General features: G+C 35.9%; 1 long non-coding RNA gene across 1 annotated transcript; it reads left to right on the top strand.

The window, feature by feature from the left end:
* The first annotated feature begins 10,090 nt into the window (after positions 1 to 10,090).
* LOC134809832 (uncharacterized) lies at positions 10,091 to 16,499 on the top strand. The gene is made up of 2 exons (XR_010156391.1): positions 10,091 to 10,424; positions 15,374 to 16,499. It is a non-coding gene; the product is annotated as an uncharacterized LOC134809832 (long non-coding RNA).
* The last annotated feature ends 9,374 nt before the right edge of the window (positions 16,500 to 25,873 follow it).

Raw genomic sequence — 25,873 nt, 5'->3', positions numbered from 1 at the left:
ACTAGAAATTAAATTTAGTTTTTCCAATTCTGAAGTAACTGCCACAATATAATGGCTTACCTACAGCATTTCAAGTAAGGACTCTTGATATTTAAATTTGCTATTGGTTATGCTTATTGGGAAACTTGGTTAGTGTACAGGGACAGGCTCTTAAAAGTGTAGTGCTACCAAGCAAGTGTGAACAAATTTTCCCATATGTTGATTAAAACGATCTTCTGGTAGAATGTTGGGTTTAAAATTTTTTTTTTTTACTGTAGTAAAATACACATAACATAAAGTTTACCATTTTAACCATTTTTAAGTGTATGGTTCAGTACCATTAAGTAAATTCACATTGTTCTGCAACTGTCACCACCATCCATCCCTAGAACATTTTTCATCTTCCCAAACTGGAAGTCTATACCCATTATAATCCCCATTTTCCCCTCTCCCCAGCTCCTGGCAACCACCATTCTACTTTTTGTCTCTATAATTTGACTATTCTGGGTACCTCATACATGTGGAATTATAAGCTATGTGTTCTCTTGTGACTAGCTTACTTCACTTAGCATGTCTTTGAGTTTTATCCACGTTGTATCATGCGGTAGAATTTGACTCCTTTTTAAGGCTGAATAATATTCTATAGTATGTATATGTCACATTTAGTCTATTCATTTCTCAATAGACATTTGGGTTGGTTTTGACTATTGCAAATAATGCTGCTGTAAACATGGGTGTACAAATACCTGTTCAAGTGTCTGCTTTAAATTGTTTTGGATATGTATTTGGAAGTAGATTGCTGAGTCATATAGTAATTCAATTTTAAATTTTTTGAGGAACTCCATACTGTTTTCCATAACAGTTGTTCCATTTTGCATTCCAACCAGCAGTGTACAAGGGTTCCAGTTTCTCTACTTCCTATCAACATTAGTTACCTCCTGTTTTTCTTTCCTTTATTTTTCTTTTTAAAAAATCAGTAATAGCCATCCTAATGAATGTGAAGTGGTATCTGATTGTGGTTTTGGTTTGCATTTCCCTAATGAGTAGTGATGTTGACCATCTTATTTTGTGCTTATTGGCCCTTTGTATATCTTCTTTGGAGAAATATTTGCCCATTTTTAAATCAGGTTGTTTTTGTTGTTGTTGAGTTGTAGAAATTCTTTCTAAATTCAGGATATTAACCCCTTATCAGATGTATAATTTGCAAATGTTCAGTGTGCTTATTGCCTTTTCACTTTGTTGATAGTAACCTTTGATACACAAAGTTTAAATTTTGATGAAGTTCAACTTATCTACTATTTTTCTTTTGTTGCTTGTGCTTACTGCCATATCCAGGAAATCATTGCAAAATCTAATGTCATGAAGTCTCTCCTCTATGTCTTCTGCTAAGAGTGCTTTAGGTCTTACATTTAGCTCTTTGCTTCATTTTAAATTAATTATTATACTTGGTGTGAGGCAAGGGGCAAACTTCATTATTTCACGTGTGGATATCCCATTTTCCCAGTGCCATTTGTTGAAAAGACTATTCTTTCCCTAATGAATGGGCTTGGCACCCTTGTCAAAAATTGTTTGACCACATAAATGAAGGCTTATTTTGTTTTTTTAAAAAATCTTATTCCATTCATCTATATGTCTGTTGTTATTCTACTACCACACTGATTTGATTATTGTAGCTTTGTAGTATGTTTTGAAATCAGGACGTGTAAGACCTCCAACTTGTTCTTTTTCAAGATTACGCTATTTAGGATGCATTGAAATTCCATATGAATAATAACTTAGATTTTAACAGTTATAAATTTAGATCTAATCTAGGTGTTCTTCCAAACACCAGTACTATTTTGAAAAAATAGTATTGAGAAAAATGTCTTGACTTTTCATCAACTTTAATGATAAGCTATGGGAAAATATCTAAAGATGTAAACTGTAGAAGACTTAGAACAGAACCTGCGCACAAGAAATAACCAAGAAACACGAGCTGTTTTTCTATTACTCCAGAGTCTCTCTTACTGTAAATACTGTTTGTAGCATAGCTATTTTTTTTTTCCTTTTTACAAATAGGCCCCTGTTTCACTGCCAACGGATATTTATTCCGTATAGATCCTTAATAGATAGGCATACCTTTCCTAACAGATTAGGGCTGAAGGATTCAATTACTCTTACTTTAATCTCTCTTTGAAGGAATGACTTTTAAACTGAATACTTAATACGAAATGTTGATTTGCTTCTTGTATTAGTTTTCTATGCTGTGTGGCAAATTACCATGAATTCAACAGCTTAAAGCAACACATACATGTTATCTCAGTTTCCCTGTGTCAGGAGTCTGGGCTTGGTTGCCCGGGTCCTCTACTCAGAGTCTCACAAGGCTGCAGTCAGGATTTTGACCAGGCTGCATTCTCCTTTGGAGCTTAGGGTCTTCCAAGACCATGTGGTTGTTGGCAGAATCCAGCTCCTTATGTTTGTAGGACTGAGGCCTCTGCTTTCTTGCTGTCAGCAGCAAGCTGCCCTCAGTTTTAGAGGCCACCTTAGTGCCCTGCCACATGGCTCTCTTACAACACAGCAGCTTCCTTCCTAAGGTCAAGGCTAGTAGGAGAACCTCTTTTTCTTCAGTCTACTAAGGCATTGTCTTATATAATGTAACACATCAGGGGATGAGTGTCCCATCACCTTGCTCACAGGACATAACCTCATCAAGAGCTATTATTCCATCATATTCATGGCTCCAGACTGCGCTTGAGTAGATTATAAACAGTGTGTTTGCCAGGAGACAGGATTCTTGCCACCATCTTAAAATTCTGCCCACCAAACTTCTCTTGAGTATAGCTTATTAAACAAAGCAATGCCAGCCCATATAGGGGGAAAAACAGTATTAAAATAATCAGAAATCAAGTCATAGTTAGTAGGGGATTTAAAAACAAAATATTACATTGATTATGTAAAAGTAATCTAAACTGTTTTTAATTCTAATATTTTATGACTGCTAAATGTAATTACCCAACAGGTTCTTCTGGCCCTCTGCACAGACAAAACGAATTCACTGAGATCAGTAAAGAAAGAGTTTAATTAACTTGAGCCCAGCCACAGGAGAACTGGAGTTTCTACTCATATCAGTCTCTCTAAAGGCTGGCAGGGTTACGGTTTTTATGGACAATTTGATGGGTATGGGCTTGGGAATGGGTGCTGCTGATTGGTTGGGGGTGAAATCAAAGGGGTGTGGAAAATGGTCCTTGTGTGCTGAGTCCTCCTCTGGGTGATGCCACAGGACTGGTTGAGTCATGAGTCATGGTCAGGGTAGGGTCCCTTGGTTGTCAGAATGCAAAAATCTGAGAAAAAAACCTCAAAAGACCAATCTTAGGTTCTACAATAGTGATGTTATCTACAGAAGCAACTGTGGAAGTTACAGATCTTGTGACCCCTGGCACATAACTTCTGAGCAGTAGGGAGTATAGAAACTACTCCTATATCTTAAGCAGAGTGGAGGCCTCCTTCATAATTCTAATCTAGTGGCCTTTCATCAGTTTTACAAAGTTGGTTTAGTTTTGGGAAGCGCTATTATCATCCTTGTTTAAGGGTAAACTATCAACTAAATTCCTCCCAAAGTTAGCTTGGCCTATGCCCAGGAATGACCAAGGACAGCTTGGAGGTCAGAAGCAAGATGGAGTCAACTGTAACAGATTTGTCTTGTCATAATTTTGCAAAAGTGTTTTCATAAGAAAGAAATAATAACTAATATATTTTAAGTCACATGTATAGATACTTATATCTACTTTCTTATTTAATATTCATAAATCTAAGTGGCTAAGACAGAATTTGAACCAGATCTAACTCTAAAATGTCATTCTTCCCATTATAGCATTTGAGCACTTAAGTATATTTATATATGTGTGTGTGTGTATACTCTCTCTCTCTCTATATATATACTCCCTTTATATATATATCTACATAATATATAGATCTATATTATAGTTTATAATATCTATATATTATATATTATAATATATTATATACTATATAATATCTATAGATAACATCTATGTATATTGATATATATAATATATATCGATATATGTATTATATATATATAGAAAGAGAGAGAGAGAAAGAGGAGAGAGAAAGAGAGAGAGAGAGAACAACATACTATGAAACTTATTTTAAATATGAGGTATATATTTGAAATACTGAAATACTACAAATCAATTCCCTTTTGGGAAAGTAGTTGTATTATGAGTAGGGAGGCTTGAGGCTTCAAAAGATTGAAGCCATCTTTTCCAAAGGGCTACAACACTTAGAATGCAGAATCTTGTGCCCCTGCTACCCTGCCTCACATTATGTTGTGACCCTCTTTCTATTTCAATACATGATTAATAACAGGACTGAACTGGAACTAATGGGAGAAAAGGAAGCTAAAACGAGTGTTCCAAGTTAAAGGTGGATCAATAAAGGCTTTTGCTTGAAGTAGTTGATGGAGCTTCAGAAGTGCAGTCTTCAAACCTGACTGCCAAGTGACCTCCTCTCAATGCATCCCTCAGTTTATCTCCAGCTCTTCAGCCCCTAGGCAGTATTTACAGGCAAACCAAAACAAAATGAGTGTTTTTGATTTTTGAAGTATGGATACTTTTAGATGATTCTTTGAAATTTGTTCTTATCAGTTTCTATTGATAAAATTTTTTAAGAGGAAAAGCAACTTAAGTAAAGATTTTGGTATCAGTCTTCTGCATTTAACATTTATGTCAATCTAAAGAGAAGAAATCATCTGGAGGGCTTGTCTTAAAAGGCTAGATAGGAACCCTGTGCCATTTGGTGCTAGGCCCCATTGACAGATTTACTGCCTTCTCAGAGGAGCTGCGGCCACAGAGTGATGGAAGTGGCAGGTGAGGGCGGCAGCTAAGAGGATTCCCATGCTCCATGCACGTGTGTAACTGGCGGCATCTAGGGTCACGGAGAGCCAGGCCTGTGTTTACAGTTAGGGTTTGTTGGGGGGTAAAAAGTTATTTTTCTCCTATCCCTCAAGGTAAAAAACTCTTCTCATTGCTCAGTTAGGAGACTTTCCAAAGTAACCAAACCAAAACCAAGCATTGGTGTTTTAGAAATAGTGCAATGGTTATGCCTTTCTGCAGCATGGAAGGAAAAAAAAAAGAATCACAAATGAAAAATGACAAAAAATGAATAAAATAACCTTTTTGCCCACCATGTTAAATAAAAAGCACTCATTGGAAGCTAATATCAGTTAGGGAATGAACATGATGAGAATTGGTAAGCATTTTTTTGTCTCCTGTCTGCAAATAGCACTGATAATAAAACAGAATATAACATGCAGAATTTCAGTCTTACCCAGTTCATATGAATCAACCTTGAATTTGAAAACCATGCAGGGTAATTGATAGAGACCTACTGCTAAAGTGCAATAATGCCATCTAAATTTATTAAAGATTGTTAATGTATCCAGTCCAGAGGAAAAAGGACTATTTCAGGAAATAGTCAAGGGAGTCTTGGACAGAGGAATTTTGTATAATATCGGAGGGTCCAATACTGGAACTAATGCCCCAGGACAAAGAGAATTCTGCATGAACTGTACTGGAAAGCCATGAACAGTACTGGAAAGCACTTCCTTCAGTATTGTTGGCATTCTGTAAATTCCCACATTCTACTGACTTTTCTTAGAGAAAAAATCATTTTAACTCAATTAGTAAGGGAGCATCCCTACCCCCATGCACTATTAAAAACATGTCTTCTATATTTAAAATTGGTAGTTGAAGAGCTAACAAAGGAGAAAATTCTTATAAAGAAGCATTGTGTAGTCAAATTTGCTGGTAACAATTCTGTTACAAATACATGTCTTAAAGCCAGTTTCTTTATTTTAATAACAATTGTTAGAGTACATAATCCTCTACAGCAGCGACCAGGTATCACTCATTTCTGATTCCACAATACCCAGCATAGAGCCTGGATCCAGTCCCATAAGTGCTCAGAGTATATCAAGTCTCTGTTTAAAAGGAAACTATCAGGCATTCGTGCCAATGCTTTTGTTCTTTTGAGTCAAGGACTGTTAATGCCATTCTCATTTTGTGGCCCACTTAAAATGTTTACGTTTGCTTTGATGTACTCTGGAAGAGCAGCAGAACTAATTTTGCTCACTGATAGGTGGATGTGTTTGTGGTGGGGATAGTTTTGAAATCACTTGATAATGACAATGAACTGCTGCCAGGGATGGGGGTTTACAGATTGACTGAATTAAAGCAAGCAGTTAAACTTCATGTGTAACAGTGGTAGTGTGTGGGCTGGCAGGATAGATGAGGGTGGTATCACAAGTTGATGAGTTATGAGGAAACTCCTAGACACAGAGAAAGACTCAGACATGAAGCTTTTAGGGAAACTCAACTAATGGGTCTCTTGTTTTGTATTTGTAGTAAAATGAAAAAAAAAAAAAACTCTAATAAAGCACCTTTCACACTATGTTGTAATTATCTGTTTGAGTTTGTCTCCCTTAGTAGTGTGTGAAGTTCACAAAGTTAGGTAACATATCTAATATTTTTACCCAGTATTTAGTGCCTGACACTTATTAGATCATCAATAATTTATTAAACCAATAAAACAAATGAGTGCAAGCAGAGCCTTCTTATAATGTGTATTGGAAAAACATATGGGTGTGGTTTTACTTATATAATTTTATAAGCATATATTTTATATAATATACATAGGTGTATTTTTTTTCCTTTGTGCTTAGTAGAATAATGTTCAGTGTGATGGGCAACTTGAACAATTAAATGAAAATCAATTCAAGATTAACCGTCGAAGAGCTTTAAGAGATTTTGAGACTGAGGTAATGAGCCATAAAGGTTAGTAATCCAGTCTTTTTAGTGGTTTTTGGGATATTTATGGACCTATATTTGCTTCCACTCTCTGAAAAAAGAATGGGAAAAATAAACATATTATTCATTGTGAATGACTTCATTAATATAAAGGGGGAATGGACCTTAAAGTCATTTATATATCTTAATGTGATAAAGCTTGAACTATGTTCCATTTTACATATCATGGAAGAAAACAATTCATGACATCATCAAATCAGCTACTCCCCTCCCCACCACACATGCAAAAAGAGCTAAAGGTTTAGGGCATTGTAAGACAGTGTAGAAGATCTGACTAGGATACACCTGCTCCTTAACAGCCTTCTTGTTCTTCAGTAAGAAGTTAAGCTTGTTTGAGCATATGTCTTTCAGAACCTGAGAATATGGAGAGGACATATCACGAGAATTTGCCTTATCTCACTTAGGATTTGCAGAGAATAGAGCCCCCATTCTTTATTGCACTAAGACAATGGTTCAGTGGCTTTGGTGCTTTATCTCTTTGTCTCAAGCAAATTTGTTAAGTATTTCCCAAGATGTATTTTCTTATCACATTACATTAGGTAGTTTTTCATTATCAAATAGTTTATTTGAGATTTCATCAAAGTTACAAGTTGCTTATTTTACCCATGTTAGGGATAAGTTGAATGGAATGTTCATTATATACATATTTGGAATCACAACTATACTTTTTGCTGGAATTGTAAATTACTTATGCATTTTCAATAAAATGTAAATATTTTATAATAAGCCTGGGTGTATATTAAGTTTGGGAATTCAACATGATCACTGTCAGTAATTTACAATTTTCATGGTTATTAAATATGACAGGCAGCCCAAACAATTATTTTGCATAGGAGGGACTACTGTGTGGATTTTGTAATCCAGTTCTCTGTAGTTCATAGCTACACAGCTCCCCTATCCACTTCCCCATTGAAAAACTAGTTTCTGAGTCCATTTATTGTCCCTAATTATGTCAATGGTCTATATCGATTTTCCAGCAAGACATCAAACAAAGGTAAATAGAGACTCTTCTCTACATCTATTTATTCGAAAGCTTTTGAGAGGGCTATTGAAGGGCTTGTTGGGAAAGGTGTTAATGAATTTAAGAGATTTATTTTAGGAAGCTCATATGCATTCATATTCTCAGCACAGGAACATGTAGTATAACTTACATTTTCAACCATGCTAGCTAGTGCTGTTAGAAAAAATGCTGCGTCGTTCTCAACACTATCTGATCTATCTTTACTATGCACAAATACCTCATAACATTTTTCTAGTAAGCCAGAAGATTAATAAGAAAACTGACTCAGAAGGTGACACCAGGCTCTGGCCTAAAGCACGTCATAAGTTTGATTTTGACAAGTAGGTCTGCAGTAGAAATATGTTAATACAGCACTGAATCTTAATGGAGGAAGAAAGAAACTTTGGTCTTTTAAAATGTTCTAAGGTTTTCATGTTGTAGAATAATGATTTGTGGTCAAATTGAACAAAGTAGAGGGGTCTTCCTTGGATGCCGACTTGAACCCCCAGCATATTTTTAAGACACAAGGGACATCGTGAAATGATCACTTTAACATAACTTCTTTGTCAAGGGTCCATTTAAGAAGGTAAATTGTGCTATTTTGAGTGGCACATGAAGAAAAGAGTAACTTCGGCATTACCATGGAAGAAAAGTGTGTATAAATGCTATGAATAATTTTATTTTTATAGTTCTTTATTTTCTTTCGCTCTTGAAAATAAGTTTATCTCAGAAAGAAATAAACTTCCAATGTTCTTGAAAGTTTTAAATTAAATCTTAAAATTTTGTCCAAACAGCAGTCTTAACACTATAATTTTTGTGTTTTTATATTTAATAGTAGTGAACTAGATGGAAGGAATGGAATTACAATTAACCACCACTACCAAAGCTTGCCATCCCTCAGTTAGCTTTGTGTAAAGGGATACTGCTATTTACCAAATATTTCTATTGGAAACGGAGTCCAAATTATCCTTGATCAAAACTTAATTGGTAAGATTTAAAAAGCAAAAACAAGAATAAAGTCAAATTCCCAAATAGAGAATTGATTTCTACTAGCAAGCCAGTATTTTGGGACTTTAAAATGAATTGTGGGTCTGAGGCACTCCTCTCTTTCAATTTGTTGAGCACAGCAGTGTCTGGTGGAAAAAATGTCACCACATCACGTCCATGCCTCCTGTGGTAATCCTTGTGGTAGTCTGAGATGTTCTGCGTACTGAGGGCGCATCTATGTTCAGCCTCGCCACAGCCTTAAGCAATGGGTTGTATTTTATTTCAGAGGACTTCTTTCTCCGGTGAACTATTTAATAGCTACTTTGGCACCTAGTACTAAAGTAATGTTATTTATTTATCTTTGTATAGTATTTTAGAGAAGTCATTCTCAAAGTATGGCTCCTGGTCCAGCAGCATCAACATCACCAGGCAACTTGTTAGAATGCAAATTTCTAGGCACCACCCAAGACCTACTGAAGTAGAAACTCTAAAGGTGGGGCACAGCCATCTGTGTTCTAGCAAGCCTTCCAGGTAATTCTGAGGCACACTAGAGTTTGACAATACTGCCTTAGAATTTTCAAAGTGCTTTTGTTTTGGTGTTAGGTAGTAGGGTACTGAGTTTGTTTTTCAGAGGAACCTAAGGCTTACAGAAGTCAATTGATGTGCTCAAGCTCAGTCAGATCTAAGTAATGGAATTTGGACTTGAACCATGTTCTTTTTGTTCCAAATCATCCCATTTTTTCCATCCGATACCTGCCACCCTGGCTTGTCAAAATAACTCAATCTACGAGCACTGGGGGTTGGGGAACAGACCCAGGCTCCCGCCACACAATGTCAGGATGGGAATATTGTCTGAGTTTTAGGAGTAAGTCGCTTTTTTCTTTTTCTTTTCTTTTCTTTTTTTTTTTTGAGACAGAGGCTCGCTCTATCGCCCAGGCTGGAGTGCAGTGGCGCGATCTTGGCTCACTGCAAGCTCCGCCTCCCGGGTTTACGCCATTCTCCTGCCTCAGCCTCCCAAGTAGCTGGGACTACAGGTGCCTGCCACCACGCCCAGCTAATTTTTTTTTTTTTTTTTTTTTTTTTAGTAGAGACGGGGTTTCACCGTGTTGGCCAGGATGGTCTCGATCTCCTGACCTCGTGATCCGCCCATCTCGGCCTCCCAAAGTGCTGGGATTACAGGCGCAAGCCACCGCACCTGGCTGATAATAGATATATTTTGAAATGTGAAATAATTAATTCCTGTGTCGAAGTACTGAGAATCTGTGACTTTAAAAAAATCAGAGAAGCCCTGTAGAAACTTAGAGAGCCATCCACAAGACTGCCCTCACTTCTGACAACAACTCCAGAGTTCAGGGCTTCCTAAGACCACATTCAGGTTTGAGAGTTCACTAGAAGGACTCAGAACTCACTGAAAACTGTTTTACTCACATTTACACTTTATTACAGGGAAAGGATACAGACACAAATCACCCAGGGGAAGAGATGCATGGGGCAGAATGCAAGAAGGTTCCAAACCAGGAGCTTTCAGTTACCCTTCCTCATGGAGTCATGGACAGCGCTGCTTTTCTGGCAATGACATGTGACAATACACAGTGAGTACTGCCAACCGGGGAGTTTACCTGAGCTTTGTGTTCATACTTTTTAGTGGGGCCCAATGATGTAGCTGACTGCCTGAGTGTCTGGCCTTTAGTCTTCAGCCTCTTTGGAGGCAGAGTGGTTACTACATGGCAGAAAGCCCCTATCATAAGTCATGTTGTTAGAATGTCTGGTGTGACCTAAAGCCCCCAGGTAAGCAAAGCCACTCTTCCTAGAGACCACCTCCCAGGAGACAAGGGCAAAGGCCAGACCTCTCTTTGGGTAAGGTTAATTCTTTTATACACACTCGAAATTTAACTAGCTTAAGTGACTGAATCTCATCCTTTTCTTTCTCTCACTCCCTGGTAAGGAGGGATGTTGCTTCTGATCATGCAGGGAGTATCACAAAATGTGTGTTTATTGCCTCATCTTAAATAGTTATCACATTTTGATGATAATTTGCAATGTTTTATCAGTAAGGAAATGGTGAAGTGTGGCAGCTTGGGTTCAGCTTTTAGGGCACACGTTCAAATGTAAGTTAAGTGTTCTGGCTCTTGTGCAGAAATTGGTGGCCCAACAGTCATTAACCCCAGAGCTTCTCTTTGCTTTCCATACATTACACTGGCTTTGCCCTTAAACATCAACATTGCTTCCTTCCCCCCTCCCCCCACAATGATTATCTCCCACCTTCTCTGCTCTCCCAACCACTGGTTTAATCAACACATATTGATTAGAAAATAATGCATCCAAATAATTTGTATTTTCTTTTTGGTCAAAATGGGCTTGGTTAACAAATTTACTTGAAATTATTAGTGTTGACTTATCAGAATGGAAAGGTTTTGCTTTACCTGGTTTCACTCACTCATTTATTCAGAGTTTATTAATTTCCTGTGATGTACCAGGTACTGATATGCACACAAATATGCATGCACTATATCTCCTCCTTACAGTAGGGAGCTTTGTAAACTACACATGACCTCTTTTCATTTTCTGCTCTCCATCTTCTCGTGCTGTTAGTCTTCTGGAGTGGGTAGAAGTGATGGGAAGGTGAATGTAAAGACACAAAGAGGTCCCTAAATGATCTGTTCAGCTCCTTTTCAACTACCATTAAGAACTGCTGTTAGAAGTTTACAATGTAAAGGAAGAGACAGAGAAGATAATCACAACCTTCCAGGTGAAATACTAATAGAGGTATGTTACTAAATACATTACAACGTTTGACTATTGTTAGAGTTAGAGAAGCAAGGTAGAGGAATGGATTCTCTGTTGGATTCCCCAGTAGGTGACAGATTTTCAGAAAAACTAGTTTAAAAGAGAATTGAAAGTATGTGTGTGGGGGAAGATCTATTCAGTTAGTTTTAAAGCTTATTTGTTTTTGGTCCTATGAGTTGATGCTTGTCCAACACAAGTCATAGGTAGTATTCATGATTAAATTGATTGATGAGTTACTGACAGGGATGGGTATTCTAACCATGGACTCACATTTAGATTCAAAGGAGAATAAAGTTAGGTAGCTTTACAATAGTAGAAATTTAAAAAATGCAGTCATTAATTATGTAACGCCACACAAAGGCATTTTACTGTAAGCAAAAAAGTAAGCCTTTTCTTTTTCATTAAAAAGAAATCTATATAGATGTAGCCTGGAGAGGAGGAAAGTGTCAGTTTTCACATTTAAGGATTTGTACTTTATGAGCCTTGATATGTTAATGCCTCCTTTGGGGTTCTTTCGGATGAGCACATTGCACAGGTGGCCCGCTGAATTTATAGACACAATAACTGAACTGGAGAAAAAAGAGGCCAGAGCATTTGTGGCACATTGGATACAGCTGGCTTGGCTCCTTAAAAGCCGACATGAGTTTTATGTGACAGAGCCACTTACTGAGTCAAGAGACGCTCCTTTTCCTGGGATCCCGACCTGCTGCTTTTTTCTCTTCCCTCTCTTTAGTATAGACCAAGGCAAGCTCTCAGAGCTGCTTTGTCAAACTGTGAAATGAGGAAATTAATTTATCATAATTTATAATTTTCTGAAGGTCTTTGAAATGAACATCTGTTAAATGCAACTTCTCTTTGTAATATTCTAAAACTTGGGTGAGTTAAACAATTAAGGGACTGGGAAACTTGAAAATATTAAAGTGTCTGTGTCTGAAAAAAGTTTATGCCAGAGAACTGGCTTTTGTAAATTAAAGTGGTTATTTTATCATCAAATTATAAACACTGCATATACACTTGCCATATTTGTCAGGGTGGGTATTAGGTGTTTGACTGGAATTTCCTCAAGATTATTGGTATAGTCATTGCCAAACATTGTTGAAAATAAAAAAGGAAAATGATTTCTCTGTCTCTGTCTTTCTCTCTCTCTCTCTCTCTCTCTCACACACACACACACACACACAATATTAAACTTAAAAGATGCAGAGTTCGTTATTAACAAATACTTCTACAGATTCAAGGTGTTCCCCTGCCGGTTTCAACTAATACTGTAGCAAAAATGGAGGCCCTTTTCAGCACCACTATCTCAAGTAAGGGGTATACGTCCTGGAGAGATAGGAAAAGAGAGATGAAAGCATGAGAGAAATGGTAAAAGTTAGAGATGGTGTGATTTATAAAGCAAGAGTCAATGAGGAATAGGGCATGATGAGAGAAAAGAGGAAAAAATATTGTTTTCCTTACCTTTGCATATTATTTATGGGCAAGACATTATTTTCAGTTTTTCCTCTATTATTTCCCCCTGGGTTCAAACTTGTAGCCAGACTCTGTGCCTTCAGGGGAAGTTGACTTAGAGGGCAAAATGTAGAAGTTATTTGCAAGCCGTCTGTATTTACGGATTTTGTTTTCTAGAAGCTTGAACACTGAGGAGAGAGGCTGGAGTGCAGGCATTACTTGAGGCTAGGTGGCCCTGGAAGCCATGAGCTCCCCACGGGGAGGTTAAAAGTCCTTAGAAGGGAATGTCTAAGAGGTTGGCCCTGGACACTGGTCCTGAGCCTCAGGTTTCCAGCCTTAGCCAAGACTCCCTTGTGCCACCTCTGGTACACAGCGGGATTTCAGGGCCTGACGTGAGCTTGGACAAAGGTTATCTCTGTATGAAGCCATTCAGAGAGAAGTCCAGAAGAGACTTCTTAAAGTACTGGCATTATGCTATACTGTATTACCTTTGTAATACCCACATGGAGTAAGGGAAAAAAATTCCCTGCCTTCCCATGGGATGGGGCTCCAACTAGGGTTTGTAGTTTCACATTCTTCTCTGCCTGCTACATTTGCTTTGTGGGCTTGAAGTCTCCTTTTTCAATAACTCTTCTGCACTTCCTTGCCCATCTTACCCATTTCTGTTGTCTCATTTCTAGCAGAGAAAAATATTCACAGATATTGTTATGTATATATGTATGTATGCAGTTACTTTTAACTTCATCTATTCCCACAAAGGACTTTAGATAATGTAGGAAATTTGCTTAGAAATATTATCAATATAATAATAGTATCCTTTCCGCATTGAACAATCAAACATAGGTATAAAGAATTGTGAATGAATAGATTTGAGACAAGAGCTAAATTTAAATTTATCCATTGTTTAAGACAAAAGGCCTATTAAAATCTTAAAAATATACAAAAGGCTGTGGGTTGGCTATTTGATATTTTCATGAGCCTATATAGTGTAGTAGCTAATGAACTTGGGGTCTGAGGTCAGACATACCTTAGATTCAGTTCCAGCTTTTCTTAATTCTAACTGTACAATATTGGGCAAGTTTATTTTTTTTTTTATCTGCTCTACAGGGTTGTTGTGAGGATTGACTGTAAATATGGGTAAAGCATTGAAGAGTGGCTAGAACAGACTTAGTGTTTAATGTTTAATAATACTATTTAGTATGCATGCTACTAAAGGGTCCTGCTTTCAGAAATTTAGGATACGCACATGTGAGGCAAACAATTGTTATGCTCATAGCAAGTCATGATCCTGGGTTCCTTTCAGTTAGACTCCTAAGAATCTCTAGCAGAACACATTTTAGTATTATTACTGTGTGTACTCAGAAAAATAATCCTATATATACTTCTTTGATATGTTTCTATAATTCAAATTATCTATTACTTCAGATTGGTATTTCTCTCACCTACAATGAAAAATGAGATATTTTTATAGAGGAAAAACACATCAGCATGACATGTTTTGGCTTGCTTTATCTAAAAGTAGTAGTGAATTGCACTAAATTATTAACATAGTTTTTCTAGTTTTCACTGTTGGTTTTGTGTAGTGTGTGTGTGTTTGCCTGTGTACTGTGCACGTGCACCATATTCATGCACTTAAAGCAACCTGAAGTTATTTAACCTCAACAGTTTAATTGATGTTGAGGTTATCACACTGGCCTCATAAGCACTGTGCTTCATTTAAAGAGCTAGTCAATACAGACTAAATGTACAAAATGACACGACTAGATAAAGCGTTTTCAAAGCATTGTGTGCAATACATGCCATATGCTGGTAGAAATCATTTTTCTTAAGGGGTATTCTATAAAGGATAATGCTTACTTGCTCTGCATTTTTTAAAATTTTTTAAAATATAGCCTTGATTTGAGTAATAAAATAACTTCTACTTCTTTCAGATGTTTACTTGACATAGATATTTTACTTGGGAATGTATTATAGCCCATAAAAAGGATTAGCTAAGAATAATTGAACCTGTACAATGAAGTGAGAAATATATACTGTTAATTACCTGTTAATTTAATATGATCATATAGCCCACAAATACATAGAATGAATACGTTAGTTAGATGGTCCTTCCTCTCTGAAAATGGGTGGAAACCTTGGCTGAATTTGTCTGGCAATATTGTCTCTTAATTGACTGGTCTGCATTGGAATGTTTGTTTCCTTACATAATAATTTAATGCAATTTGTAGAGAATTCTGTTTCTCCTTCTGCAAGCGATCAAAGTTCTGTCTTTCAGGTTCTCTTTTTTCATCTTGTTATTTTCCAGATCTAGGCATATACTAGACTGTAACGAGATTTGCTCTGAGGACACATGCTGTCTGTGAAACATCTTCTGCTTCACTCTGGGAAGAATGATTGAATTTCTTTAGCCACAGTTTTGTTTTCTGTCTCAAGGAGTTCACTGCCAAGGTAGAAGGGATTCAGCATGTTCTAGGTCAGGTTTTTACTGAAAAAGATTTTTATGTCTTTCTTGAAAAAGTCATAAAAGGAAAAAGAAAAGAGAATGGATGGTCACAAACTAAATGGTTCAGTTGCGAACGTTGCCTCAAATATTTCCTTAAGGCTCATTAAGAGGAGATTTTTCGGCAGTAGAATGAGTGAGTCAGAAAGGTTAATATCTGGTAGATTTTTAATAGGGTTTTACTAACCTAGATAATACATTATCCTATTAGTAGAAATATCTAATTGCAAAGAATAATTCATTGGTCGGCCTTGCTAACAAAAGAGAGTTTAGTTATTGAGCTTGTAATAGGCTTCTCTGACATCTAAGAATTTATTGCAAAACAGTTAAAACTGTATGTACAGACTTGACTAGAAGGGTGGTCATCTTAGTGTTGTGTATATTAATAGTAGACAACAGGCTGGGCATGGTGGCTCATGCCTGTAATCCCAGCACTTTGGGAGACCAAGGTGGGTGGATCACTTGAGGTCAGGAGTTCGAGACCAGTCTGGCCAACATGGTGAAACCCCAACTCTACTAAAAATAAAAATAAAAATAATAAAAAATGGGCTGGGCATGGTGGCGGGTGGCTGTAATCCCAGCTACTTGGGAGGCTGAGGCAGGAGAATCTCTTGAACCTGGGAGGCAGAGGTTGCAGTGAGCTGAGATCACGCCATTGCACTCCAGCCTGGGTGACAAGAGCAAGACTCCATCTCAAAAAAAAAATAAATAAATAATAGACAACAATGAGAAAAGCTAGGTATGCATTAATTCAAAGTTGTTTAAATAAATTATTGTAACAAGCATAATGGAACACTCTGAAGTAATTTTAATTGACTTATTGATATGAAAAGATGTTTTTGATATAGTTTTAGTTGGAAAAAAATACAGAATAGTATTGTATTGTAATTTCTATGTTAAAGTTTTAATAAAGTTCCTTAAGTGCTGACAAGATTATGAGTAATTTAAAATTTATTGTATTTGCTTTCTGTATTTTCTAATTATCTGGAATGAACATGTATTGTGATAAGATATATCAGAATGTTATGCACATAGCCCAGTCTTATTAATCAAATATTTCAATTAATAGAAAATTATAAGATAAATTTCATATTGATTAATTTGCTTTTTCACTTAACCCCACACTATAAACATTTTTCCATGACAGTAAATATTTATCATTTTTCTAAAGTTGTTTTCTGTTTTATTGCTTAAAGGTACAACAGTTTAACCGAACTCGTATTGATGAACAATATGATTGTTTTAAGGCTGTAATAAAACTACTATTGTATATACCTCTGCTTACTTGTAGGAGTATTTCATAAGAAAATTTCTAGTAATGGAATTGCTAGACTAGAGAGAATACTAATGTAAAAACACTGTAAACATTACTGTTAAAAATATTAGAATTTTTTCCTGCAAATATTCCTCTTAAATCTATCAATTTATACTCATACCATCAGGGTATGATTGTTGCCATTTGCCTTGCCCCTTGATGTGGTTTGGCTGTGTCCCCAACCCAAATCTCACCTTGAATTGTAATAATCCCCACATGTCAAGGGCAGCACCAGATGGAGATAATTGAATCACAGAGGCAGTTGCCGCCATGCTGTTCTCGTGATAGTGAATGAGTTCTCACGAGATCTCATGGTTTTATAAGGGGGCTATCCCCTTCACTCAGTACTTATTCTCTCTCCTGCCGCCCTGTGAATGTGAGGGGGTGCCTCCCGGCATGATTGTACGTTTCCTGAGGCCTCTCCAGCCATGCGGGACTGTGAGTCAATTAAACTTCTTTTGTTTATTAATTACCCAGTCTCAGAAATTTCTTCATAGCAGCATGAGAATGGACTAATACGGCCCTCAAAAACACCATTTATTATCTATAGCTGTGCTGTTCAAAATGGAGGCAGTGCCAATGTGTGACTATTTAAACTAATTACAATTAAATACAATTTAAAAATTAGTTTCTCAGTCTCATTAGTCATACTTCAGGTTGCACAATAACTACCCGTGGCCAGTGGTTACCATAGTAGGCAACATATACAAACTATTTCTATCATTTCAGAAATTTCTATTGCACTGTGCTACGTTGTGCTGTGCAATAGCACAGTTTTAACCCTTGATAATTTGGCAAATGAAAAACATCTTGTCTTAATTTTCATTCCTTTGATTTTATTCAGCTGAGCATCTTTTTAAACATAATTGTTAACTATGTTAACTTTTTAAACATAATTGTTGTTTTATGTTAACATAATTGTTAACATAAAATTACCTTTTTTTGTCTTTTGCTCATTTATATACTGTGTAGACTTTATTTTATAAGATCTTTATATTATGGATATTAACCCTTTATAAATATGTTGCACAGTTTTTCTTATTTACTGTTTATCTTTCAAGTATATTTATAGTGTCTTGCAATATAGAAGTTTATGTGGTCAAATGTGTGAAGCTTTTTCTCCGTGGTCTGATTTTAATTTCTATCTAAATAAATCACCACCTAAAGAAGTATAAAAATATTATCTTATATTCCTTTAGTACTTTTAGTTTTTTTATTTATGTAAAATAAATCCATATGATACAGGGTTCTTTTTGTTTCCACAAGTAACCAGTTTTTTATCATAATTATTGAATAAATTCATTTATTCCCTAGTGCTTCAAAATGCCAATTATTGTTTATTGCATTTGTCTCTAGTTCTATTTTTAGATTTATTGATCTGCCTATGTTTGTGCATGCCATATCAACTTTATTACTGTAGCTTTATATTATGTTTTACTAACTGATAGAACAAGTTTTCTAATGTCATTTTTCAAAATGTCAACTATTGCTATATATTCATTCATTCATAAAATCTATAACTGTCAGATTCTATCTCTTCCACCATAAACTATTTTTATTTAAAGTTTATTAAATATACAAATAAATGTATTGTCATTAGATCTGTACAATTTTGAGGTTTTTTCATCTAAGAATATTAAATTATTTTTTAACTTTGAAGAAGTATGTTATAGCTGATGTTCAGTTTCATATTTATAGTTTGTTTGCCTATCAAGATCATTTTTAAATTTTGCTTTGGTCTAGTATATAACCCAATTTACTGTTTTGTGTCATTTAAAATTGTTGATGAGGATTCCTTTACATGTTCTGCAAAATAATTGCTAAAATTGCTATCAGGACAGAGCCAAGCATAGAAGACCATACGGTGTGCTAAATTTAATGCCACAGATCTGTGATTAACTTAGGAGAGTTAAGTAATCTCTAATTCTGTTAAATATGAAAACTATATTTTAACATGAAATTACATTATAAAAAATTATTTTAAATCATTCAGAAAGGCTTTGAAGACCTTTATTGTGTGCATATTATTATTTTATACGCTAATCATTATTTACTACTTGATACAGTTTGGATGTTTGTCCCCTCCAAATCTCATGTTGAATTGAAATCCCCAGTGTTGGGGGTGGGGCCTGGTGGGAGGTGTTTGGATCATGGGGGTGGATTCCTCATGGATGTCTTGGTGCTGTCCTAGTGATTGTGATGGTTTTCACAATGTCTGGTTGTTCAAAAGTGTGTGGCAACTTTCCCCTCACTCTCTCTTGCTCCTGCTCTCACTATGTGATATTCCTGCTGCCGCTTCAGCTCTGCCATGTTGGTAAGGTTCCTGAGGCCCTTATCAGAAGCAGATGCTGGAGCCATGCTGGTACAGCCTGCAGAAACTGAGCCAATTAAACTTCTTTTCTTTATAAACTACCCAGCCTCAAACATTTCTTTGTAGCAACTCAAGAACAGCCTAACACACCATTCGCATATGCAAGTATTGATTACTGAATTTGATGATTAGCAGAATGCCTGATAACCAGGCTTTCCATAATAAATACAACATGAAATATCACTTATTCCTTAACAAATTCTGTATTTCTCTGCTTTCTTTTCAAGAGCTCACCCTTCCTCAGACGCTCAAATCAAATCCTTCCATGCGTTCATTTCTGCTGGAACATTTTGCCCAATATTTGGTATAGTTGCTGAGACAATGAAAGTTAACTCGGACTACCTATAGGGGCCTTAAGTCTTGCCACAAAGAAGGGGTAAGAAATCACTCTGCTGCCTTCTTCCTTGAATCTGGTGTTTAGTGGGTGAACCCTGATAGGAAAATAGCTTGTCTTTTTCTCAGCCAACTCCATATGGATCCCATGATTACTAGTTTGAAGTCCAAGTATCATCCAAGATGAAATCTTGCCCTCAACATCAGGCTGATTTGAGTCATACCCTCATTTTCTCTTCCATTTCTGGGAAGTTGAATCCTATATTTAACCACCACCACTCTGGCTGAGGCATTCCCTCATCCCATCTTCCACTGCCACACCAGGTCCAGGATTCTACTGTACTATAGACAGGTGTTACACCGCTCTCCAGATTCACATCATTATGGCCCCACCTCATAGAAAGCAATGCACATAGCGTAACAACTTGAGTTGGGCAGTTCACCATCTCCTGCTTAGGCACTTGGTTGGATTCTTGTTAATTCTGCTTGAGTCCTACTCTAATGTCATTTTAGTTTTCACAGAGACAAAATTATCCATGTTATAAATACAGTTGACCCATGAGCAACATGGGTTTGAACTGCATGGGTCTACTTGTATGCAGATTTTTTTCAACCAAACACTGACCAAATGTACAGTTTGCAGGATATGGAGGTCTGACTCTGCATCTGCGGGTTCCACAGGTACTACTGTGGGACTTGGCTATGTGCTGATTTTGGTATATGTGGAGGTCCTGGAACCAATTCCCTGGCTATACTGAGGGATGACTGTACTTGTTTTTCCCTGCCAGCCCACTGTTCGGGTAGCTTCAGACATTTTATCTGAGACTATGAAGATTATGAAGTTTTGACTTCCTTGACAAGTCTAGCTTAATTATGAAATTATTTTAGTGATTTTTTCATGCAGTTTGTAATTTATCCCATACTTCTAAAGTGCAGGAATTATACTTTATTATATCTCTCATTGTTGTAGTAGCCATATTTTCTGGGAAAAAAAATCCAGATACATGATTTGATAAATTCTACTATTCTTACAGGGTCAAAGTATGAATTATTTGAAATAGAACCTGACATTTTTATTCTGGCTATCATTATTGCCTCATTTAAAACATAGTTTTCTTGCAGGTAGCATTCAAAAAGTTTCGTGTTTAATATATGTGAATAGCATATGAAATGCATTAGTTGAAGAAGCATTTTCTTGATTGTAAAAATAATTACTTTTAGGGAACTTTGGAATAAATTACTGTGTTAATTTTTTTTTTTCCCTGAAAATTCTTAGCACTTTGTATTGCGTCGCAGAGACCCTCCCCACTCTGTGCATAGAATAGTCTTTTCAGTATAGCACCTGAAGGGGTCACTCATGCACAGGATACTTTCTCTCTATCCTGTAAATACTCTCTTGGTGATGGGTGCTCTTGATTTGAATAGCAAAATGTCTTTGAGTAGTGGTAGAAACATTTTGTGTTCCTTCTGAGGGACAGAGCAGTTGAATTCTGTCTTGAAATAAAGGTTGTTTTCCTAAGAAGTGTGTTCAAACTTAGGAATTTAAGGGATATTCTTTTTGTTATTTCTGAAAAAGTTATTTTCTTGACATTTTCCTAGAAGTTTGTTTTAAGGATAAGAATGGAACCTAGAATACATATGCATTAGAATGCTTAGATTTTCAAAAGCTTTGTAGGAAATTAGGGCAAAGTATTTTCAGACCTTTATATGTATTTTTTTCATGGAGACAAAATTTTTTAGTAGAGGAGTGGGAAGGGTTATACTTGCATAAGCATAATTTTCCCCGAAATTTAAATTCGCTTGCGTTTTTCTAATCCAAAATATAGCTCAAGAAAATTTCCTCTGGCTTTATGGTTTATTACTGATTTCACTCTAGGCAAGAATAATGAAAACACCCAGCTTTGGCAGTTAGATATTGTTATGACAAAATCTTTTTATAATATTGAGACTTTTTTCTCATTACAAAATGGGACTGATGAATTTCACACACAAGGGGCTACCTTGACAATCCTGACACTTGTATGATTATTGCATATTATCCTGTTTTTTAAAAACGTGTGTGCCTAAATATCCCAGAGTAATGATTATATGATAAAATGTCATACTGCTTTTGAAATGCTTTCAGTCCTTTCATGACAGAAAATTAGGTAGAAAGTCCAATTTTCCATATCTCTGTGTAGGCTTCTTTATTTCTAAATTTAGATTAGGTAGACATCTTAAAGTAGTTTTATAGAGAAAAGTGCGGTCATATTTTTAGGTTCCTTATGTTTGACACTTGCATTTTTTAAGCAAGCAATACTCATTGATTACCTAGGAAAGTTTCTTTATGCTTTGTTAATTTGATAGTATGGGCAATTTATTAGGTGTTTCCTGTTTTTAACTGCAGTCTGATTCTGAAGGAAATGAGCAGAGTCTGTGGCACAGCAGATGAGTCTGTGTCTGATGAGAGCCATGTGGGCCAAACTCTCATTTTTCATAAGTGCTGTCATTTTACAGATGTATGACCTTTCTCTTCTTTCTTCAGAGGAGGAGGGGTTGGGGAAAGAAGATAATGCACAGGGTTCATTTGAGAAACTCTTGTAGGCAGATACACAAATCATGTCATGTAAACCAGAACAGGCTAAGGAAACCTCACATCTCTTTTCCGAAGACAATAACAGATAGGACAGAGAAAGATGGAGTCAAAGATGATTAGGAAAACAGGAATGGTTAATGGATAACAGCAACGTGGCGCCAAGCTGTTCATTCCATGTCATAAAGATATGAAGCCACACAAACAGAGGCCAGGTAAAAGGTCTCTGAATGAATATCCAATCAATGCAGATGTATATTTGTGCTTTGAGACTTTTTAATAGAGAATAATGTGATGCATGGAGAAGTTACTTGTAGCAAATTGAGCTATTCCTTACTTAGAAGTTGCAGCACACCCGGAGCTAGCTTCCCAGGTGTGTGGTGTGACCAGTGTAGTCACACAGGGCTCCAAGCCAAAGTGCCAAGCACTTAGTTTAATGCTCTGCTGTTGCCCTGAATTTTGATTTTGCACTGGGTCCCACGAAATGGTAGCCAGCCCTGAGAGCATGCCTAATAAATTGTGGAGCTGTATATCTTATGTTTTCAGTACATGGCACTTTTAATTTCTAAAACCATAGGTTCACATGGTCCTGGAAACCAATGGTGGTTCAAATGGTGGTCATGGCGGCCAGCAAGGAGAGCTGTCTTAGGCTCTTGTCTCACCCAACATCTGACCTACCTTGCTTTAGGTCCAGGGGATTTATTTGATCAAGGCTAAATTTGATGGAAAGTTGAGATCAGTTCCACATCATAACTCATGTTTAAGGTAGGGTGAAGAAAAAAATTTATTCTGACATTTTTTTCTATGGATAACCAAAGTTACGGTTCTCTAAACTTGATCAACATATATACACACATGAATATGCACACATATGTGCTTATACTTAGAATAAGTTTAGTAATATAAATTATATATTAAAATAATTTATTTCATAATATAAAAACACTGAATCAAGTGTAAAATTTTCATACACATGAAGAGATATCACTTTGTAGGATCTCCTTGAGAAAATAAATCTTCACTATATCATATATTCATTTGGAGTAAACATTGTACAATATTATCATCACACTATTAAAAGGGGTTCATTAAGAAAACAATTATTTTTTTACTTGACTCTTGCTAAATTGTTTTCTAATGATTAGTTTCTTTTTAACATCTATTTAAACTGGGTCTGACAGTGCTATATTATGAAGTCAGTTTCTCATTTTTTTTTTTTGTAGCACATTTTGGTTTAATTAATCTACTTTACTTTGTCCTGTAATAAACTCTCAGGAGATGTGACTGTAACTCATGAAAGCCCAGTGAATTATCTCAGCTGGAGCTTATTTGGCCTCATGATTACAGGGAATTTTTGAATCTGAGCTCCTCAGTAGCAGTTTCCACTTCACATAGACAATATTGTTCTGGAGCCTTCCCTCAGCCTGCTCTCTCAGATGCAGGAGTTAATGTTTATTTTGGGAGGAGCTACAAAGGAAGAATCTCTTTCACTTTAGTTGACCTTTTCCAAAAAAAAGATAACATGCTAGTCAGCTATACATATTGTATCTAATGATAAATGTTAAGAATGGCTCTGATATCAATTAAATCAACTTCATGTATTCATCTTAAAAAATACCCAATCAATCAAAATGCTTTCTCGCAGGAAAAGTGGACCATTAAATGACAGTTGCCAAGCAATTTCTATTTTACAAATCAATTCCATGCTTAAATTGAGGTTTATATTGAAAACATCTAATCTATTATATATATCTTAAAAAAAAAAAGACCCTCCTCCCAACCCAAACTGTTAATTATTGCACAGTCAAGGCTGCAATTAAAGGCTGAAGAGATTTGTCTAGCAAGATAACAGAGGGAGGAAAACAAGGAACACAATCTGTATGGGGCAGTTACATCACACTTGATAGCTCTCTCACACTTGATAGCTCATCCCATGGATGCTGTTGTTTGTTCCTTAGCAGAATATCCTAGTCAATAGACAGATAAAAATAAAGAGCAATTGAGATGTGCATCTGCCTGATATTGGAAAGGAATATACCTCTCCAAAAGGTCTGAAAGATTCTCCTCTATCTGGATGCCTCAAACTCAATGCTTTCTCTTTAGTTAATTCCTCAGAAAAATGTTACCGATAGCAATATAACTATCCAATCACTTATTTACTCAAAGATAAGGGACTGTATGTAAACTCACTTAAGATAGGCACAACAATTCTTTAAGAAAGAAGACTTCTTCATAAGATTTAATTTAAACCAAAAGAATAGAGCAAAGATTAAATAAAGATATTTCAGAACAAAGAAAGTGTCTTATATGATATCCTTTTATTTCCATAACAAAACTTCAAGGCTCTAAACTTGCAGCTACCTCTAATATAACACTGATTTGTTTTAAGTATTACTCTGAAATATTTTCTGTTACTTATCAAAATTTGTTCTTTTTAATTTTCATCTTCTCAACTTCAATTTTTAAAGTCACCTATTTCTGAAAATAATGGTTTTTTCTTTACTTCCTTTTTTTTAAGAAAGGAAAATCAAGTTCTTGCCATACTGTCTGAAACCAAGGCATCTGAAACTGGATAAATTCTCTAAGTCAGTTTTTTTAAACTTTACTTTTGAATTGTCCCTCATTTACATAATCTCTTTTAAGAGTCTCCATTGTATACTTAGCTTAGGTACACTTACATGTATCTTTCAGCAGTACTTTATCCATCTTGATATAAGAGGCATTGATTAAAATCTATCTAGACATGAAGTCTTTTCTTATTTTAATAGAGTTGCTGTATTATAGTTTCTATACTTGACATTAGAAATGAGATATTTTCATCTATTTGTTGAAATTATCATAAAATAAAGGACTGTAATAATAGACTGAGTTATAACAATGGTGATGTTTTGAATTGAGTCTCAAGTTATGCCAAAAAGTTGTTTAACAGTCTTTTGGATACATATAACTATCATAACTATATACTTCTATAGTCTTATGACTTGAAGGAAGCCTTTTTCTTTGCCATAAAGATTGAAGATGATCTAAGAAAAGTATGTCATAGCCACACAACAAAAGTATGAGGAGTTAGGTGTTGGGAGAGTTTGGGGCTCATGCTTAACTCTCTGCTTGTACTATTTTACTGATGTAGTTATGCTGAGTTTCTAAATAATGTTTTCCTCTTTACTAGTTGAAAATAAATACAAATAACTTTAAAAATAGGCCATGGAATTTAATGAAAGGGTTTTATGAGAATCTAAAACCCCTGTGAGTATTACAAAATAAGTGATCGTAAGATTTTAACCTTTTCAATTAGATCTGATGTGCATGCATATAGATTTAAATCAAACCTGAAAACCCTGGGCTCTCCTGATACTCTAGAATCTTCTTGAACCATTTTAATATGACCCACTTAATCTTTCGTTTATATTGAATCTTCAGAAAGACTTGTAGATCCCAATTTAAGGCTTAAATTGCTACCCACACAGATTCTGAGTATTAAGAAGCTCATTGTTATTGAGACAGAGCATATTTCAGCTCTTCCTTCTTAACAAATACAATCGCATATCTAACAGGATGTTGAGAATTGACTTCCCATTTTGTGTAATATCTACTAGGCAGCAATTCTGAATTGAAACAACGTAGCAAACTTTCTGCCCTGAGCAGCCATATTTATAGAGTATAATTTTTAGGCTCTTTATGCAGAACATTGAAAACAAAATATGAAATAGTGAG

The sequence above is a fragment of the Pan troglodytes genome, chromosome 3 (assembly GCF_028858775.2).
Source record: "Pan troglodytes isolate AG18354 chromosome 3, NHGRI_mPanTro3-v2.0_pri, whole genome shotgun sequence".
In the NCBI taxonomy this organism is placed as follows: Eukaryota; Metazoa; Chordata; class Mammalia; order Primates; family Hominidae; genus Pan; species Pan troglodytes.
Note: the sequence above shows the minus strand (reverse complement) of the source record. Positions and strands in the feature narration are given on the sequence as shown.